This window comes from Neodiprion virginianus, chromosome 1 (assembly GCF_021901495.1).
Source record: "Neodiprion virginianus isolate iyNeoVirg1 chromosome 1, iyNeoVirg1.1, whole genome shotgun sequence".
Lineage (NCBI taxonomy): Eukaryota > Metazoa > Arthropoda > Insecta > Hymenoptera > Diprionidae > Neodiprion > Neodiprion virginianus.
The window spans coordinates 24478694-24496230 of NC_060877.1; the positions used below are offsets into that span (position 1 = coordinate 24478694).

Genomic DNA, 17537 nt, shown 5'->3' on the forward strand with positions numbered 1-17537 from the left:
ACACAAGTGGCCGCAAATCACAGTATCATATTCTTGATACCTCTTATGATTGTATTCAACGCTGCCAACACCGAGATACCTCATCAAGTCCTTAGGTGGTTTCAAATCACCGAAACTATCGAAATATACAACATGGTCACCATTTTTCTTGTACGCAACCCAATGTGTCCCCGGTCCGTTTTTATCATCAAGATTAATAATTGCGGATTCTCGCATTTTTGGTCCTGATTTCGGCAGATCATTCCGCATGAAAACACCTCGAAAATGCGAAATTTTCATATTTTTAGCATAGTTGCGTAAATCAATGTTGGTGAGAGCTCGGTGTGGCAGCTTTACTAGTTTTTTGCCGGACGTAAGTACAGGCCCATTCCGCTGCGGTAGGGTCGCAGGTATAATCCCTTACCCAAAGCAATCGCCTCCATTGTTGCATTGTGCCGTTTGGCCTCTTTCAACTGATGTTTGTTGGCACTAGCTTCGTTGACAGCTTTAGCTATACCCGCAGCACCACCCGCAAGAGCCCCAGTAGCGCTTAGACCGGCCAGAATTGGAATGAGAAACGGTAGGATGCCGCCAATTTTATCAGGCACAGGTATAACGCGAGGCATACGAATATTCTTCCCAGTCCCACGCGCGGCCGCACGAGCACCCGCCAACGCCGACTCGACGGCTTTATAACCCGGTCGCATGGCGACCTTTGCCGCTGTGATGATGGATTTAAGATTCACAGTTCTCTTCCGCTGTTTACTCTTCCCGTCAGTTCCAGATTTCTTCTTCGCAGCCACTCCAAGTTTCGGCCGCTTTGCAGCTAAGCCCATTCCGAGTTTAGATTTAGCTTTCATGGTGTTGGTGACTCCCCAGGCTACCGCCTTTTCACCCACACTAGCGTCCTTGGCCAAGACGCGATTCCACGCCCTCTCAGCGAGCGCTTTGTCGGCAAGATTTCTCGCTGCGGTATCGCGATTCTTTGCGTATGCAATGTCGTGGTCTTTACACGCGGCATCCAGCGGATTGATCCCCAAATCTCCACGAGCCAACCTCTTGGTCAATTTCGTTCCAGGTCCGCAGTACTGATACCCTGGCACATGCAATTCAACTGGGAGATGATTGATGATTTTATTTAACAAACCACCACCACGTTTTTTCCGTGTGCACATCCTCATAGTCGGGCGACAACTAACGTGACTTCTATAAAAGGCGGAATTTATATACCGTCATCTCAGTTTTCGTTGTCATGCTAACGAAGCATCATGAGATTTCAAGATCAGCCCGTTAAACTACCTATCGCAAATTTCGATAAAATGGTTCGACGTGGTAAGAGGAAGATAGAAAAACGACATGGAAAATTGCTGCCAAATACCGTGAGAGCAATTTTTTGCGGACCATCCAATTGCGGTAAAACTAACGCTCTTCTCGCACTCATCACCCACAGCAATGGATTGCGATTCGAAAATGTCTATGTCTATTCGAAATCTCTCATCCAACCAAAGTATCAATTTTTGCAAAAGTTACTAGAACCTGTGCAGGGAGTGGGTTATTTCCCGTTTCACGAGAACGATGAGGTTGTAAAACCGGAAGATGCTCGCCCCAACTCTGTTATGATTTTCGACGATGTGGCTTGTGAAAAGCAGGATAATATCAGAGCATACTTCAGCATGGGCAGGCATTGCGATATCGATAGCTTTTATCTAAGTCAAACGTACGCGCGCATTCCAAAACATCTAGTGCGTGACAATGCAAACTTATTGGTGCTATTTCGGCAGGATGATATGAATCTGAAACATATCTACAACGATCATGTGAACACGGACATGACGTATCAGCAATTTAAAGACTTGTGCTCGGCATGCTGGAATGATGGCAATTACAGTTTTACCGTAATTGACAAGGATAGCGAAATCAATGGGGGGCGATATAGGAAGGGGTTTGACTGCTTTATAAGCATAAACTAACATAAACTTGCACAGTTTCGTTGCAACAATCGAGCCTGCAACATGGAGAGTGCCAAGATTCGTAAGCATAGCGATACATTGAGTGAAATATCAAAAGCATCCGATGTCATACGGCTGAAGCATAAGATGCTCAAGTTGGACAAGGACACGACCGAACAGGTTATGGGGGAGGTATTCAAGCCTTTAGTAACACCGTTGCAAAAATTGGTGGATACTTCAAAGCTGCAGCAGCAGCATATTAAACGTGAAATTAAAACGGAACTACCGGATGTGACAATGAAAAAAGAAGAGGAAAAAGATGACGAGAGTGCCGGGGATGATGATGATGATAAGGAGGATGAGGATATGGATGTGGGGAATTTCATGGATGCAAATGATAAAACACTGAAGTTTGGTGAAATTTCTACTACAAGTACACCGGTGAAGAAAACAACGGATTCCACAGCACAATATTTGAAAATGTTCAGCTCAAGTAAAAAGAGGGATTTGGATACTACATACGGCGTTCGAAAGTTGACAAGCGGTATGATGATTGGCGATACACCGATCAATTTCACTGATAATCTGGTCAATGTGGGGAATAAAAGTTATGAGAGAACACCTGGATTACTCGAATTACTGTTTAAAAAATCACCCGATGCATCGCTTGTAAATGACGCGGACAAGAATAATTATATAAAAATTGTAACGATGACAAATGCGCATCGAAAACGTTACCAAGCCGATGGAAGTCTTCGAGATGATTTAAAAAGTGCAAAGTATAGAAATTTCATCGCACAACACGTTGGCTCGCCGAAAAAATCAGGTAAAGGCTTACCCGACTATAAGATTGCGCGAAAGGAGGGGCAAGATGTCGATTACGTCTACTGGGATGATCCAAATGAAATTGTAGATCGTCTCCGGCTGCTTGTGGCGTCACAGGCTGCAGGCAATACCAGCCATTCCAACGAAATAGTCTCCATTATTGAGGAGTTGCGTGAGGCTGGAATCGTTTATTAGCGGCGTGTAAACACAAAATCATCATTTGTTCAGCGACCGTCCAGTGATGAGCATAGACATATTCGGGCGACACTCGGAGCGTGGTGGGGGCAAAAAATTTATTCGAGGGCCTCCGGGTGTTGGATTCAAAATCACCAGCGACAATCAGTATGATTTGGACGGTAAACGATTGTGTAACATAGCTGATCCGCAGCACTCCACCGACGCCGTTTCCTTAAAAGTTCTCAATACCGCTTTACAGTCTATGGCTGTGGATATTGTGGATACTTTTCAATCAAATTTTGAGAGTTTCGCACATAATCACAACGAGGAGTTGAAACAGCTACGCATAAATAACAAAATCATTGAAAATACGTTGAATCGCATCAAACATATTGGGGAGCAGGCAACACCAACGTTGGGACAGACCAGCAGGGAATTAGTATCGATTGAGGAACCAGAGTGGTTGGACAGCAATTCGAAAAATTGATAGGTGAAGAGTTGGGAACAATGAAGACTGCAATAGCTGCCGAACTTCACAGACAGGCTCGACGCAACTATCCGCGCCGATTCGTAGATGTACGCGGACTGGATGAGACCTGGCAAGCTGATCTCGTCGATATGACCGCATACAGCTCGTGCAACAAGGGATACAAATACCTACTAACAATCATCGATATATTTTCCAAGTACGCGTGGGCGGTGCCGATAAAGTCCAAGAGTGGGAAAGATGTTGCCGCTGCTATGAAATCTGTACTGATCCAGAGTCGTATACCTACACATCTGCACGTTGATCGTGGCAAAGAGTTTTACAACAGCGAATTCAAAGCCCTCGTGAAGCATCACAATATCAACATGTATTCGACATTTAGCAACTTAAAGGCGTCGATATGCGAACGTTTCAATCGAACATTGAAGAATAAAATGTGGAAGCGGTTTACTCTCCAAGGATCGTACGAGTGGATTAATATTTTGGATGATTTAATGAAGTCCTACAACAACACCAAACATCGCACGATTCGGATGAAACCGGTGGATGTCAGCACGGAGAATGAAAAACAGCTGTATCGTAGCGTGTACAAGCCTCGGCAAATCAAACGAAGCGATCGAGCGCGGAAATTCAGTGTAGGCGATCGAGTTCGAATCAGCAAGTACAAGAATGTATTTGAAAAAGGCTATACACCCAATTGGACGACTGAAATATTCACCGTGAGTGAGGTGAAAAATACCAATCCACCCACCTACAAACTTACCGATTATCAAGATCATCCCATCGAGGGGGGCTTCTACGAGGAAGAGCTCGCCAAAGTGAAATATCCCGACGGCTACCTTGTGGAGAAAGTATTACGCAAGCGGGGGAATCTGTTCTATGTGAAGTGGTTGGGTTTTGATAGTTCGCACAATAGTTGGATAAATAAAACAGACATGTAACATAATTTGTATGTATTTTCCGAATTACAATAAAAGATTTTGAATATACAAATATTTCCACATTTTATCTCCCTTGTGCGTACATGTGCCATACTCTGTACTACGAAAATAATAATAATAATAATAATAAAAATAATAGTGATAATAATAATGATAATAAGCAATTTTTGCCATACGATTATTACACATTTTATTTTTTGGAAAACTTTTTTTCATTTTCTGAAAACTTTTTTTCGTTTTCTGAAAAGTTTTTTTCATTTACTGAAAAGTTTTTTTCGTTTCCTGAAAACTTTTTTTCATTTTCTGAAAACTTTTTTTCATTTTCTGAAAACTTTTTTTACGTGTTAATCAAATGGGAAAAAAGTTTTCTGAAAACTTTTTTTCATTTTCTGAAAACTTTTTTTCGTTTTCTGAAAAGTTTTTTTGATTTTCTGAAAAGTTTTTTTCGTTTCCTGAAAAATTTTTTTCATTTTCTGAAAACTTTTCTCGTGGTAAACGAATAAATATGTTCTATGTCTACAGTTTATCCTATAGCTATTGGGAGGCTGGGACAAACCCCCAAGGTACGGTGTCGGTCTGTCCAGGTATCAATTGCCGCTTGTCATCCTGCCAACTCAGAGCCAATTTTTTTTGTACGATCGTGCTTACTTCGTGTTTTTTGCTGCGTATCAAACACTGTGGAAGAGTCAACTCTCGGTAAGCCGTCAGACAGCGCTTATAATCATCAAACGTGATGCTATTTATCGATGAATTTCTTACACCCTTGGCACGCTTACTCACTTTTACGCCACTGTCATATTTTTCCCCATCCTCACCCATCGTAGTAAATGTGTACAGCTTTGCTCGCAGTCCCACAAACTCTGTCATAATTTTACCATTATTTTCATCCTTCATTAGCCCTAGTTGTTTTTTGTTTTTAAGGGGAATACCATACACATTGTCGGGCGGATAGTCAGAGGTGTCAAACATTGTATCTACATCACGTTTGATGATATCGTAGATATTAGGCACATTGAATTGATAAATAAGGCTGTCTGTGTCGGTATACATCAATTTAGCCTGTTTATTCGAAAAGTTGGTTTTAATATAATTATAGTGGAAATCGTAGAGAAAGATTTTTGACAGATCTAGAATTGATGCACCGACGTAAATAGGTTTGGTGAAGTGAACTTTGACACGATTCATTTCAATGATAACCATATCACTGTCAAATACGGTGCAGCTGTGAAAGTTTGCTCGGGCAATAAGCGTTCTCGCACCACCTTTTCCCTCCCATTTTGTAACCAATTTAACATCTTTATGATTTCGCACATTCTCCATAGTCTTGCCGAACACAGCGTTATTCATGAGTTTGTAAAAGTTTTTCTCAAATTCATTCCTAGATTGCTTACGCATGTCTGTATTGAGCGTGATGTAAGGCTCGAGCCATGGAGATTGCGCAAACTTCAAAATTCTATGCACTTTCGTTAATTTCAATCCTAAACTCAAACACTGCTTCAAATTTCTATAGTGCAATATATACTTTGTTTTGGGGTGAAGGGTGGTCGCGAGTTTGGCATTTTTACTACCTGGAGGAGTAAAATGTTCGGGACAAAGAGGTAGGTCTTTGTGATCCTCGTGGAGTTCTACAGGGTAGTCCAAATCTACCTCCAGAAAGTAGCCGATCGGTGAATCGTCCGGATGGTTCGTTATATCGATGTGCTGATATTCCCACTCGAACGAACCGATTGGTAAATGCACGCTCATAGCTGCGCCGTACAGGTTATTCACGTCAAAATACATGAGATACGATTCCGCTTTGTTTGGATCAAAATCTATTCCCATGAATCTATTATTGGCCCGAGCGTGTCGATTAGAACATTGCGCTACGCCGCCTCGAATGGCTCTTTCAATAAATAATACCATTTCAGGGTTGTCTAAAAGTTGCAAATTTACATTAGTATGCTTGAGCATCGCGTCAAAAGCAAGCCCCGGTGCAGTGTAGTAATGCAACGGATCTAAATCGTATGTTTTGAAGCAACTAGCGCGGAAATTTTCGAAAATATCGGCAAGCAAAAGAACATCGGTCTTTAAATATAAATCTGAATAGCCACCCAATGACTCTAAATGGAATTCCCTCCAAACAGTTTTCGCGTGCTCGTAATCGGTGTCTGAAATATTTGCATCGCAGAGGTGCGAGTAGAAATGCTTCTTTGCAGGTAATCGCGGTTCATCGAGTTTCCCCCAACAATCGACGTATTCATAGGGAAAAACGCCTTTGCGGGTCATCAAACTGAACTGAGTCGGGTTATTATAAAATTTACGTGTTATGCGTTTATCGGTATCGGTCAAATATTTGGAAAGTTTATCGATACTGCTAGCCATAAATCGAAACGAATCGATGAATCTCAAGTGCATCATTGTTCCATCGACGCGTTTCGTGAAGGATATATATTTTTCCTTATTTATGGGTAGCAGTGTAATTTTACCGGGAAAAGTTGACGCGAGAGATTTTATTAAAAAATGAGAATCGTAACCGGACAAATTGTGGAAAACTATTGGAATTGTGTGCGACTCTCTGAAATTCAAATTACACCGATTATGAGCAGGACCACGATATTTACCCGTGAAGTGACAGTGATCGTAACACTTTTTCTCCTCAGGGGTAAACGGTTTTTCACAAATATAACAATTCTTTGCGCGCATGTGATGATCGCGTTGCACTTGGGTAAGAGACTCCATCGGAATTATGTTTTTGATGCGTGACTCTACTTGAATTGATAAATCTTTAAGCTGTTTCATAAACCAATCTATGCAATCGACACCGCGTTTACCGTGAAACTCCGATAAAGTCTCATCGTACGCGCAATGTACATAGTACGCTACACTGTGCGGGATATGCTTTTGAATTTCACAAGTCTTACGAGTTTCAAATTCATCCACAGGTTCAGGGATTAATATACATTCGAGATCGGCGTATACGACAAATGGAACGGTGCCTTTGTTTTGAAAATTGGAAAATACTAAATCTTTACACTTGGGAAACTCCATGCGTACTTTATTTAGCGTAATACAATCTTGTCGATGATTGTCGTAGGCATGTTTCACGCTAAAGTGGCACAAACAATTGTCACATAAAAACATTTTGTGTTCATGAACGGACAATTGTTTGCTCACCAATCGGGAAAGATCTTTAATCCAAGCAAAGTGGAATCTCGGTGCAAACTCACCAGTCATATCGTCTTCCGGATTACTCTCAACCATTAGAAGATGGATCGTGTCAGTGTTTACGCTATGCAAATTTTTACTCAAATAAATTGGCACGATGACGCTTTTATTTGATTTTGCATGATGCGAAAAAGTTTGAGATTCTATTCCATATACATTGATGCGCAAATTATTTAATCTCTCAAGCTTTTTCACATCATGTAGAGTAGCAGGGAATTTGATACCTGTACAGTCCAACTCGGAAATATATCGATGATAACGACTAGTCCTATCGGCGTTGATCTTGACCGGGTGGAGGGCTGCTATGACGGACCAGAGAAGACATCTTTCATCCTCGTTTCTCACGTTCACCACCGCTCTCTTCCGTTGAATGTCTTGGGGCAGGTCGACGAATGTTGAAGCCCCCGCGGCGAGAGGTTGATAGCGATTGATATTTACAGTGAGGTTAAGGATCTCAATCATACTCCAGCCGGAATCGCGTTGCTCGAAATCTTCCACCTTTGACTGCAGATCATCCCGTGCACGTATAAACCAACCATTTATATCGCTTGATGGGAGGAGAATCGCCACGTTGGAGGTGTTGAAACTCTTAACTTCAGTGGAGATCTCTTCGTGCTTGGCATTTTCGAATTTGCACGATAATATGATGTTAACCTTCACATTTCCCTCCTCGCGCAGTATCAGCTCCAACTTCTCGGTGACGACGCGCTGCACATCGTCCAGAAAGGCGTCCAAATTTTTATGACGGAGATTTGTGACAACCCCCGTTCTGATTCGGCTGGCAAAAGCGCTATCCACGTCGTCCCATTGTACACCCGCAGGAGTACCGATATTTCCACCCGTCACCACTGTGCGCTGCTGCAACTGCTTGATCTTCGTCACCCAAGATTGCAGGAGTGCGATCGTATGTTGGATCCGTATTTTCGCACCAACGGTTGTTCCTCGTTGTATGGAAATATCGCGCAGAACTTGGATATTCGCAATTCCAATATCAGTCCAATGATTGATGATGGCGTCATTCTCTTCTCCGGGTGGTTGCTCTCTCAGCAAATTGTACGTCCTCTCCATCTGCTCCGCAAGTCCCATATACGCTTCGACTGCCATGACTTTGACGTTGATATAAGCTGAACTTTGTATAACTTTTTTGACTTGCACGTATCGTGTAAGACTGACGAGTCTGCATCGGATGTTTGAGCTTATATGTATATAGACCGATAGATCGCAAGAATTTGGGAACTGTGCGCACTGCGTTCTGCGCATATCAGAGGGTAAAATGACGTCAGAGATGCGGTGCGCACTGCGTTCTGCGCATATCGGAGAGTAAAATGGCGTCAGAGATGCGGTGCGCACTGCGTTCTGCGCATATCGGAGAGTAAAATGACGTCAGAGATGCGGTGCGCACTGCGTTCTGCGCATATCGGAGAGTAAAATGACGTCAGAGATGTGGTGCGCACTGCGTTCTGCGCATCTCGGAGGGAAAAATGACGTCAGAGCCGACTGGGCCCACCCTTTATCCGACCGGCCATCCCTAAATTTTTGAGTTTTATTGCTCTCCCGGCTCTGCAGAGAAGATGAAATTCATGTAAAAAATGAGGTCAGAGGCGACGGGGTCCGCAGTCCCCCTCCCGCCATCCCTAAATTTTTGGGTTTTATGAGTCGTTAAGCAGCGTGAGCCATGTGGTGGGAAAAATCGGTCAACGAAAAGCGAGTGGCGAACAGTGTTTGGTGTCAGAAAAATCTTATCTTGCCCGCTCTTCACCGGATGGTATGTGCACATGCAGTTTTGGGGTTTTACGACTCTTGATAGCGAGCAAGTCCGAGCCTGCACATCCCCAACCATATTAGCGTGGGGTATGCAATGGAAAGCTGGCGAGCTCTTGAGAAAATTTTCTCCTAGCTTATACCGCCTCCCCCGCGTTACTCTTTCGTCGAAAAATCGGTCAACGAAAAGCGAGTGGCGAACAGTGTTTGGTGTTAGAAAAATCTTATCTTGCCCGCTTTTCATCACCCTCCCGACTCTGCAGAGAAGATGAAATTCATGTAAAAAATGGCGTCAGAGGCGACGGGGTCCTCAGTCCCCCTCCCACCATCCCTAAATTTTTGGGTTTTATGAGTCGTTAAGCAGCGTGAGCCATGTGGTGGGAAAAATCGGTCAACGAAAAGCGAGTGGCGAACAGTGTTTGGTGTCAGAAAAATCTTATCTTGCCCGATCTTCACCGGATGGTATGTGCACATGCAGTTTTGGGGTTTTACGACTCTTGATAGCGAGCAAGTTCGAGCCTGCACATCCCCAACCATATTAGCGTGGGGTATGCAATGGAAAGCTGGCGAGCTCTTGAGAAAATTTTCTCCTAGCTTATATCGCCTCCCCCGCGTCACTCTTTCGTCCCTATGTCACGTGATGCGTGCTCTACGAATGATTGGCCGGCTGGGTTTTGCTCGGTGGGGGGCGGGTGCGAGTCCTTTAGTATTTATTCGAACAGTGGTTTGAAAACTTCTCTAGTAATTTTGAAAAATCCTTCGTGTCAAAACAGACGTTTTTGATATAGTGAGCTGTGACAAAGAAAAAAATCGGTGTTCATTGGAAAAATCTCAAGACTTCAACGAGTTTATATTTTTGTGAGTACTTTATAGAATACACATATATATGTATATGGTGCTACGCCAATCCTCTTACGATACTGTGAATGTTGATTTGAATTCCGTAATGATTATCGCATTTGATTAGTATGTTAACAAAAAGTTTTTTTCGATTTTGTTTTAACTTTTCTGTATTCCCTATCATCGTATCCATAAAAATTCTGGAAAAATTTTAGAATCATATCGAAAAAATATGAACGGACAGAAAAGGGGGCCATCAGACTCCCCACCTCATTCACCACCACGATCGCCCACATATAAGCGGGTATGCAGAGGGGCGGGTTATTATGAGGAGGATGATGATGATGAATTGACAGATAGTGATGCTGATAGGCTAATTATCGACCCCGAGCATCATCTCGAATCATCATCATCATCGAGTGATGTGGAGGATGAGGAGGAGGAGGAGGAGGAGGAGGAGGAGGGGGAGGAGGAGGGGGAGGAGGAGGGGGAGGAGGAAGCAGAGGTGGAGGATGTTTGGAATGGCGGTGATGATAATGACGCACACTTTCAATTCGCTTTACTTCTGGATCAGATTGATGAAATCCGCGAAATCCTGGGAGACATAGATAGGGCTGACGATGATGGATATTTTTCGGACGAGGATTGGTGAGTAGCACCACATTAAAATAAAATTCTAGTATCTTCCACACCTTCTCCGTATCACTCATTTTGAATAGGTGGAAACTTTTTTTGAATTGGAGATTTATCATGCATATAAATGATGAGTGCAGCAGCATCAACTTTTCTATTTCGGCTTGCTCTTTTTACAGATTTTTCATCGCGAATCAATTTTGGGAAGAATGTCATCTCATTCGAGTGATGATAACGACGAGTGGTCGAGCATTGATTGGGGCGAGGATGAGGAGGCTGAGGAAGAGATAATTATAGGCTTTTCCGAAGCAACACGCGAGTTCTCGTTGGAGGAGCTTCGGGAACTCGTTGAGGATGCGCGAGCTGCTCGAGTGAGACCAAACAGCCAATATTATATAAATTACGGTGATATATGTATGCAAATAATTGTAGAAAAATGGGCGAATGAAACTATTGTAATAATTATAGATGATGAAAATAGCGATGATGATGATAATGTTAACGAGCAGGATAGCGATAATGATTTTATGGATGATTTTGAGGAATAAACCACGCAAAATTCATAATTATTGATTATATATTTTTCACAAGTAAAAATTCATAACATTTACATTTTGTATGAGGAGAATGGGTAAAAGTTATAAAGATATATATTTGTAATGTATCCTGTTTCTAGATTATAATTTTATCGAATAGTAAATTTTTTTAATTCTATGTATAAGCTATGATATAATTGACATTAATTCTATCGAATATTCTACATATAAACGCTAATATAATTGTATATATCGTAATAAATTCTATTGTTATTTTGGTAAATATTGTCCATATTATCTATACACGCGATTGCAAGCTAAACAGTCTTTAATTAGAGGATTCGGTCCATCCACGATATCGCCATCGGGTCCTGGTGTGTAATGTATGCTACATCTGCGGAACCTTGCGACGGCGTGGTCCATTTTCATATTCTCCGGTAGTTTATCCCACGCATCATTGATAGAGTTTGATGCGAACGTGCAGATAAATTCTTTTGGTAAAAAAGCTATATCCTCGGACATCATTCCCCTTAAACCGTCCAATTCTTTGTACAGGCGGAAGGATTTCTCGAGGGAGCTGGTACACTCCTTCGAATACCAACTTCTTAGTCGCTGCACATTTTCAAAGGCGCAGTTGTATGCCGGGATGTATTCAGAGTTGTCATCATACCAAATTGAGCCTGGTGCTGCTGCTTGCTGGAGGTTATTCGCTGGAGAGTATCCATGGTTCGCGTCGTGCCACGATGCCGCTTCCATATACCTCAATTTTTCTAGTGCAGGGGGTATGATATGCAAATCTTCCATATTAATAACCCTCGTTGTACCATCGACGATCTCCGTCAGCCATGCTTTCTTCTCCGCCCCTTTGACGTATACGTAACACGCATTTTCGACCATTTTTCTCACAATCTTCGTCACATCCTCGTGAGATTTGTTGCCCGCATTCCATGATATTCCGTGGTGATTGCGCGTCAACCATACATTGGTAGCTCTACATTCAAGTGGTAGGCTTGCCAAATCATAGGGCGACTTGAAAATGATGTAATCCAGACCCGACCCGTTTACATTCACGACTGCGACTTCCTTGGGTACAAACTTCATGTTATGACCGATAAAACATTGCACGTCTAGGATCATCGCCATGTTGAGGAGTGGGAATGTTGCGCTCGATTATATACTGACGGATTGTATGTGGAAGACTGACTATTCCATCTCCAGCACACCCGCTTTTACCCCCTCGTGGATGAATTTTGTGGAAGTAGAGGGGGGTCGCATAGTTCATTTAAGGCGCATAACTGCATGAAAATTCGAACTTGTTGAATTCTCCACCAAGGTATTTCATTTGCAGACGATTTTCTCCGGCCATGCTACACATTTCAGTCAGCTGACTGGAATCTTCTTGTAGAACTCTTGCGATTCTCGGCGGTAAGAAGACGTTGTATTCTCCATCGATTGTCGCCAGAACACGTACCCCGAATTTTGTTTTGACCAGTCGTAACCCGATGACGTCATACACTCCCCCAATTTCGAGTTCCGACATCTTCTTGGTTGGCAGATTCTCCAGGCGGCTGACGTGGTTAACTTTTGCTAGATCCATCGCGTTTCGAGGTTATTTCACGAGCGAGAACAGTTCACAATGAGAATACGATGAGAACAGAGTGACGATCACGATAGACGTACGCTTTATATACCACCCACCCCCACTACAATTTTTCCATTGGACAAGTCTCGACACGCATATTGTGCGAGGAATTTTTATGGGGACGCTCACTATCCCAGATTGGTTTAAGTGCATTGTCGGCACTATCTCAAAGAGCAATTTCCTGGAATTTTTTCAATAGATCTGGCAAGTTTTTACCCTATCTGATTTATGTGCGGCTTTCCGGCGCCAAACAAGTCTCGACAGGAATTATTTTGTGTGTGTGTGTGTGTGTGTGTGTGTGTGTGTGTGTGTGTGTGTGTGTGTGTGTGTGTGTGTGTGTGTGTGTGTGTGTGTGTGTGTGTGTGTGTGTGTGTGTGATCCTATGGAAATGGCCGCCGAAAATGACCGGGGGGGGGGGGGGGGCTAGGGGGGAGCTAGGGGGGAGCTAGGGGGGAACTAGGGGGGAGCGCCGCCATCTTTGAGTTAGAACCGGCATATATACACTACTTGCGCCGGTACCCTACACGTGAAACAGAGATTGCACCCGTTGACGACGCGGCTGTTTCTCAACCCTGCACCCTGTACATCTAGCGAGCATCAGATTGGATTGAAGCAGCATCCAACCGATGAGGAGACGAGGCTTCTCCGCTCGTCGAATGGACCACAAAAGCGGGAAACGAGCCATGAAATAGCCTATTTCAAGGCCGCTAGTTCTCCGACTACCCGAGATAAAATCGCCTAAGTGATTACAACGGGGTAACGAGAAAGGAGTTGGGATTACGCGAGAAAAATACGTGGGGGGGAATCCGAAAAACGGCAAGCTCACTGAATCTCAATTATCACTACCAATGAGGTGTTATATGTGTACAGGATTGGCCGTTCTTGTACAGTAGCGAAATCCTTGACCGTCATCGTGACGATAAATTTGAAGATACGGTAAAACGTTTGTCTGCGCCTTGGTTGAACGTATCGTGAGTTGGGGAGCAAATTTCTATAATGCTAGGTTACAATCCATTCCTATTACTGCTGTTTGTTTTCGCTATACCGGGACAATCTCTTGAAACTTGAAAATCAACCGCGCATGCGCGAGTTTTATCGGCTGTTCGCGCAGGCTGGCCATCCCGAGTTTTCAGTTGTCAAACTGTTTCTGGCGGCGGTCTATTTGATACGAATTTTCGAGGTTAGAATCTCACATAATTGACGTAGCGGCTCGGAAAGGTTTGGAAAGCATTTGTTATTGAGTCGGATAGTTGATTCTTCAAACAACGGTCGGAATTCAACGCTCGTATGCTCTTTGAAAATTCAAAGGTACACATTTTGTGTAAGTTGGCCCTCTGCGTCGCAGACAAAAATCTTGCCGACCAATGAGATTGAGTATTTGGCGCATGCGCAGTTGATTTTCAAGTTTCAAGAGTTTGTCCCAGTATAATCTGTTCCATAGCAAAAACGTGCTGCTACAGAGGACCAAATGAAACCCAAGAAATATAGCATATAGTGTAGGTACTCAGTAAGTATTTAGCTGCGATATTCTTCAACTCTTTCAAGCCAATATCTTTATCGATTTCAGATCGGTGAAAAAATATAAACCACGAATAATGATGCTTATCGAAGTCTACAATTTTAGTTTCCGCATGTGCCGAATACAGAATTAAGATCAAATCACGTCACCTTCCTGTTTTACCCCCTCAGTGGGTCACTGTGCAATAGAATATAGTATTCGATTCATCATTCGCTGCAGCACCTGTTTCTACGTATGTTCAAATGACCAGCAATTTTCGAGGCGGCTGACGGCAGCGTTGGCACTCTTGCCTTCTGCAGTAAACCCGTCACTTTACCCCTCTCGAGGAAAGAATAAACCTAGTTTATTAGCGCTCGTGAAATTTCAACCGTGACCCGTGTTCTCCTTGCACAAGGTGCTACCGGTGCATTTACCATTGTTTATTCCCCAGTCGAGCCGTTGCATGAAAATAAAAACGGAAATAGTCTCCGTTGCGTTGAGCTACCGCTTAAATCCTCGCGATTTTTACCCCAGCTTTAAAACTCGGAAGCTTTTCGCCACTCAACACCAATCGATAAGGTGATACCCGGGGCGTGTGCAAAATTTCACTCCATGAACGATTTGGAAAACGCGTTTCGGCACCTTGAAATCGCGGTGTAACTAATGCGAAGCTTGATCTCGTATTGATCACTCATCCGGTCCTCACACGCATGTCCGTCCAATGGGTGAATCTGGATTGGTTAAAATTTTGCGTGTACTCAGGAGTCTTCAAACACGCGGTCAGCACTCCGAAGCTAGTCGGAGGTTTGGATTTCCCGTGACCGCAGACGTTGTTATACACACCCAGTCGAATCCACCCGCAGGATATATGATTTCGTTAAAGCCAGGGGCGATCTCTGCCCTCACAATCAGCTTCGTCGCAGTGCAGACTCGAGAATGCTGACGACGTACAATCGAGCATGAATTACAGGGTGTACCGTTGCCCGTTTCATACATTTATGCATATTAGACGCCCCGTTTCATTCCGTAACGTATGTACCTATACGTTGGGGCTTTTCCGTAAAATTTATACCTCCTTGGTTCCAGGGTACGTATCTAGGCACATGCGTCTTATTTGCTGGAACGAAGACTCGGCGGCACGATCAATTTTCTAAGAAGGATGTAGTTAGTCTTTGCGAATGGCAATTTGTAGCTAAAACATTAAGAACACGCGTACGAAGCGGTTTCAATTACTGATTGTGAAAATACGCAGTCACCTACATGTGGTCGAGGAGATAACTGACTGCCGCTATTAGTCAGGAGGGGCCAGCGATTCAAGTTTCACATTTCGCGTTATTCTTAGACGTAGAAATTGAGAGTTATAATAAAATCGACGTTTTGCAAATTGCAAAAGTAGAAACCGTGATTTTTACCGAGACTTAGGTCTCCAACTATTCCAATTTAGCACCATACAAAGAGACGACGGATTTTTCTTTCAAACTTTAACGTTCGCTTTGACGAACCAACGAGCAAGCGAGAGGCAGCGAAATCAGCTCGTAGATTACACTCGTATATAGTTCCCGGCACTTCCTGCCTTTATGTAATAGTGACAGACCGCCCTTTATTATTCTCCCAGATGCCTGAAGAGAGCATAATTTCATCGAACACCCGGTATCCCGTTTTCATTTATACAATTGAACGATGTAAACCATTATGCACATAATTACAGCATATCTTCCACACCGAGTTCCCTGCCTTGCAAAGGAGAATACCAACTAGATTAATTGATATTCCTAGATCAATTAGTATTGTTACAGGTATATTGGCGCATGCGAAGAGAAACGCCAGTAACTCAGATGATTCGAGTTCGAAACCGTTTCAGTGCAACGATGGTCTCTGAAAAGTTAACAATCATACAGAAGAAAGATAAAAATGATGATTAATTTAGTAGCGTCACTTTAACGATGCATGTTTAGGAAAAATCGTTACTTCGCGCCTTTAGCAATTTCCGAAAATTGTGATAAACGAAACATACTCTTATTTTGAAAAGCTGACTCTTTGAAAGTCATTCTAAAATTGAGCAATAATGACTTTTGATCTTCTCCCAAATGATTCGTTACGCTAACCTTACTAACTTCAACTTCACGGAGAAAATTAGCAGTCGCACGAACGATACGTGAAAATTTTTAGTATCCAATCCATATTATTATAAACTGCTCAAAACCCGCTGTTTTTTTTTTTTTTTTTTTTCATAATCTCCGAAATCAGACACTTTGCCAAACGGATCAGAAATTAAGTTGAACACAACCTGCCACTCGAATGCTCTTGTGAATAATTTATCTCGCACTTTGCAGATTGTTGCGCATGGTCAGCGGATACAGTGATACATTGGTATGGGATGACTATCCGAATTTTTTTAGGAACTTGTACCACACGTTCAAAGAATTGATCAGGTTATTTGACAGCTCTTCACTAGACGCGAACGTGTTTTTTCGTAATTCAGGAGAATTTCGACAAAGGTATTGCCAATATTGAAATACTTTTCTTTTGACATGGAAAACGTACTCCATCCGTCAACGACACGAATCTGAAAGGAAATTCGTTCCTGTACCCTGAAACCATTGAAGTCAACACGGTGTGAATTGATATTTATACAGCATTTGAGACGTCAGAATTTTAACCGTCGAGGGAAATAATTTCATGAAAATTGAGTTATTCCGTCCGCAAGGCGGTATTTCAATATCCAAGAATATAACAAGTTCAGAACCAACTTAACGCTAAACTTGAATCGTACGCTTCGTGCCGTTTGAGCCGAGCGAAATTGAGTGATTAAATTATTCAAATTTGGTAATAACACGCGAAGTTGAAACAATTGTTATAGCCTCAGCATTATTGTATTCTGAAAATTTGCACAAATTAACTCATCCCTGAAATTTCCTCAAAGTACAACTCTCCGTTTCATTGCAAAAGCGCTTTATTTTTCGCCAATGTCGTGCATGGGTCGGTAGAATATTCCGCATCAGTTCTTCACGACTATTTTACGCTCCGACGTTTTTTACACGATTAGCTGGCTGGCTCTCGAC

General features: G+C 42.8%; 1 protein-coding gene across 2 annotated transcripts in view; it reads left to right on the plus strand.

The window, feature by feature from the left end:
• LOC124310174 (beta-1,4-N-acetylgalactosaminyltransferase bre-4-like) overlaps nucleotides 1-17537 on the plus strand; it is a 113867-nt gene that overhangs the window by 43253 nt on the left and 53077 nt on the right. The window lies entirely within an intron of this gene.